Consider the following 4689-nt stretch of genomic DNA (forward strand, 5'->3'; position numbering starts at 1 on the left):
TCAGCACCAGATTAGTTTCCTCACACCTCACAAGGACTCTGTCAAGGTTAGTTAAACATACCTCACCAAATACTGAGAAGTCATCCATAAATACTTCCACGATATCTTTCACTAAATCATGGAAAATTTTCATCATGCATCTCTAAAAACTATTTAGGTTATTGCATAAACCAAATGGCATGCGTTAAAACGCATATGTTCCATATGGACATGTAAATGTCGTCTTCTCTTGATCCTTAAGTGCAATGAGAATCTGATCATAAACTGAATACCCATCAAGAAAGCAATAACACTCTTGGACAGTCAACCTATCAAACATTTGATCAATGAAGGTTACAAGATAATGGTCCTTTGTGGTGCCTTCATTAAGTTTCCTGTAGTCCATACATATCCTTCACCCAGTCATTATTCTTGTGGGGATCAACTCATTCTGATCATTTGTCACCACTGTCATTCTACCCTTTTTGGGCACACACTGCACTGGATTTACCAATTTACTATTGGATATCAGGTATATTATCCTTGCATCTAACCATTTGATCACTTGTTTTCTTACCACATCCTTCATCAAAGCATTCAGTCTCCGTTGACGTTGTGCACTCTTCTTGTACCCTTCCTCCATGTATATTCTGTGCATACACAGAGGTGGGCTAATAAAATGGATTTCTGACATTTTCCATCCAAACCTCTTTTCTTTCTCTTGAGAATCAATAATGTCGCTTCCACATGTTCTTCAGATAATGCTCCAGACAAAATAATTGGTAATGTTTTATCTTTATCCAAAAATGCATACTTGAGGTGGATTGGCAACTCTTTCAACTCCAGCTTAGGGGCTTCTTCACTGGAAGGCTTAGGTGGAGGACGTAACACCTTATTTAATGGCTCCAATCGTTCTCCAGCAGTTAAAATCAGTGACACATCTAAGAATTGCATGATTTCATGTGCCTTAGCGTCTCCATAAATGTCATCACCCCTCAATACTCGCTCAAGAGGATCTTTGGCCGCTATGTACTTAGCATCTACCTCAAGATGTATCAGAGTAATGGCAAGCAAATCCTCATATACTGGTGGAATTTTCAAGGATTTATACACATCAAAACCTCTACTTTATCATGAGCTCTCATAGTGTGCTGCCACATCTATCATTGCCCTTCCAGCTGCTAAGAAAGATCTCCCTAAGATGAATGGGACCTTGGTATCAGGCTCAAAATTTAATACTACAAAGTATATTGGGAAAATTAGAGATCCCACTTGCACTAGCACATCTATAACAACCCCCTCAGGTCTAGCTACAGATCTATCCGCCAACTGCAAAATTATGCTTGTTAGTTTAGGACTACCCAACCCTAGCATTTTATAGAACAAAATAGCATCAAGTTCATGATTTCTCCCAAATCACACAACCCCCGGTCATGTGTACTTTGACCTATCGTAATCTACACAGTAAAGTTGCTCAAATCTTGCAGTTTAATGGGCAACCTATTCTAGATCCTGGAGCTGCACACTTCAGTAAGTGCAAATGTCTCATATTCTGTTAGCCTTCTTTTATTCTCCACAATCTGCTTTACATACTCTGCAAACCTGGGTATACCCTGCAACACATCTACTAAAGTCAAGTTAATATGAACTTGTTTCAAAAGAGAGAGAAACTTTCCAAAACATTTATCCCCTTTTTGTTTCTTGATCTTTTGAGGAAACGGAGGAGGTGGTCTCGCTATTGGTTGAACTTTTTCAGAGGGTACAACTACTTCCATATCTTTAGGGTTTACCCTTTTTTGTTCACTCTCTTTGCTTACTTCTTCAGTACTGCTTTTCTTCGGAGCAAACTCCTTTAATTGCAGTCCACTACGAGTACTCACACCGTGTACCTGTTTAGGATTTGGGTCACTGTTACCAAGAAACACTCCTTGTGGTTGGGAATGTTGGGCACTAGCAAATTGCTCGAATTATTCTCTAGGTTCTGAGTGGCTAGCAGAACCAAGAGAAATAATTAGGGTCACCATAATTTCTTTAACATATCCTCTACACTCATATTCCCGGATTGCGGTTTAGGTTGCTCTCTTCACATGTGATTGGTATCATTGTGAGTTATACTGAGGCCTGTACTGGTTATGTCCTTGGCTTTGATTTTTATTTCAACCCCAAGAAAATTCGGGTAGTTTTGCTAATTTGGGTTGTATGAATTCCCATAGTTTTGTTGGCCTCCTCTTCTCTGAGCATTTCCTATAAATTTCACAAAAAATGGGTTTGGACCACATATCTCTGCACTGTGATCTCTTCCTCAGCAGATCTAACACCAAGACAGCGGTTGTTGAACTTTATTAACTTGAGAGGTCTATTGTCTCAATGCCATGTTGCTGAAATGTGTAATCATCATATTTTGCTTGGCAGAAATTTGTGCAGTAAAAGCAGTCATAGCGTTAATCTCTAATACACCTATAGTTTTCTGATCCATAGGTTTCAGTTTGTTTCCATTCCACTATGGACTTCCCTGAGAAATCTGATTCAACAAGGTGTATAATTCAGCATATGTCTTCTCTAAGGCCTTTCCACCAACAGCTGAATCAAGCAAAATCTTAGTGTTAGGCTCTAACCCTTCAATGAAGGTATGTACTAACACTTTATTTGATTGATGATGATGAGGGAAGCTCATCAACATCAATTTGAACCTGTCTCGTGCTTCGTACAAGTTTTCACCAACCCTTCTATCTGAAGCTTAAAATGTCACTCCTCAACTTAGTCGTCTTTCCTGATGGAGAAAATCTAATGAGGAAGTTCTGTGCTAGATCATTCCAACTGGTGATTGAATTAGCAGGCTCTGAGTTCAACCATTTTTTTTGCTTCCCCAAGTAGAGAAAAGGGGAATAGAGTGAGCCTCCCATAATCTTTATTAACTCCAGTTGGACTGTAGGTATCTATGATGTCCAAAAAGTTCTGAATGTGAATCGTAGGGTCCTCATGTGAAAGACCAGTAAACTACCCATTCATGTGCAATATTTTCACCATACTCTGCTTCAGTTCAAACCTCCCACCAACTTCAGGTTTCTGAATGCACGAAGTTACATTGGTGTGGCATGGGATTTCCACATCTCTAACTCTCATCTGATTTGCTGCCATTGTTTCAAGTTCTTATTCTCTTTCCTCCATTTTAGTGACTGGCGATGGTAATTCCCCAATGACCAAAGGGATTAGATATTCATCTTGTCTTCGCCTCATGTGTACGAATCTTTCAGGTTTTGAGAGAGGTGACAACAATTATCGTTGTCCAGTTTAGAGTATTAAACAACCTGCAACAATGAAATGCTAAGATCAAGTTGTCAACACTTGCGTTTAACTTCAGAAATCAGAAAAATTAAATATTTCCTAATTCTAAAGTCCCCGACAGTGGAACCAAATACTTATTGCGATCAAATCACACACGTAAGTGCATGTGATCGTTCAAGTAATAAAGTGTCTCTTTTTGAGAGCCAGGTATTGTACCCACAGAGACTTAAGATCAAGACTCATAAATTTTTCTAACTCGTCATTCAACACAAAAGAAATTTCCAGATTTATTAAAGGTTGATTATACCTACTTCTAACGCAAACTGAATTATAACTATTACAATTCTATTTCTAAATTTTCAAAAAATGATCTAGGAAAGGTCCAGGGCTGCATCTCTTATCAAGAATCATGTAATCAATATCCTTTAATATGGGTATTTATTGCATTATCAAATCTCTAAATTATAGGGTTAGATGTCTGATCATGGTCTCCCGACCTCTAATCGCCTACAATAAATAGCATTCTAACTACATCATTGAGCGGGGATAGAGTAATTATATATTGAGCATTAACCTATCTTCCTATATGGTGAACAAAAGCGAGGTGTCTAGATATATCCCTATCCTAGAGAAGAATCAACCCTAGCTATTTAGAGTTCAACAAACTCATTATGCCCCCCGTTCTATCCTCTGATTCCTCTCAGGAGTTCAATTTGGACAGTAGATTTATTTCTATGGTGATCAAGTATGAACTACCAAAAATAAGAATATAAGAGAGATTCATGTGATAGTCATGATAAACCCAAAATCAAACTCGAAATATTACATTCATTCTATAGCCACAACCCTAGAACTAGGGTATTTACCTACTCATAATCCGATAATAAATCTTACAATGGTTATAAATCATCAAAATAAGATTGAAAGGAAAAGAAAGAGAATGAACCCTAAAAACTACAAACATCGTTCTTCAAGTGTTCCCGTTCGAAAATAGAAATAGAATAATTAATAAAACTACGATAACACCCTATTTATTCCAAAAGCCGAAGCGGCCAATTCGGGGCCTCAGGCATGTAGAGCATGACAATTCAGATTCTCGATCAAGGTGTAAGGCTCTATCGCGCGATAGTGACACGAGGCTTTCTGCCTCGAACTAAATTCTTGAACTGATTTTCTACTCCCTTTGCGCGATACGAGGACAACACGCACTTGCCTTGGAGCATTTCCTTCATCTTATTCCTTGCTTCCTTTTGTCTCCAAGCTTCATATGGCTTCATTTGTCCCTTTTGTGCACATTTCTCCCAAATAGCTTCCCTACACAAGTAATCATGTCGGTTAGCTCAGAAATACATAAATGACTCGATATGACTCTAAACATATACATTCTGAATTTAAACTAGGAATAAATGTGGACATACTTAGCAT

General features: G+C 38.2%; 1 non-coding gene across 1 annotated transcript; it reads left to right on the forward strand.

The window, feature by feature from the left end:
* Positions 1 to 2630: 2630 nt before the first annotated feature.
* Positions 2631 to 2738, forward strand: LOC114075783. The gene has a single exon (XR_003576171.1). It is a non-coding gene; the product is annotated as a small nucleolar RNA R71 (small nucleolar RNA).
* The last annotated feature ends 1951 nt before the right edge of the window (positions 2739 to 4689 follow it).

The sequence above is a fragment of the Solanum pennellii genome, chromosome 1, assembly GCF_001406875.1.
Source record: "Solanum pennellii chromosome 1, SPENNV200".
Lineage (NCBI taxonomy): Eukaryota > Viridiplantae > Streptophyta > Magnoliopsida > Solanales > Solanaceae > Solanum > Solanum pennellii.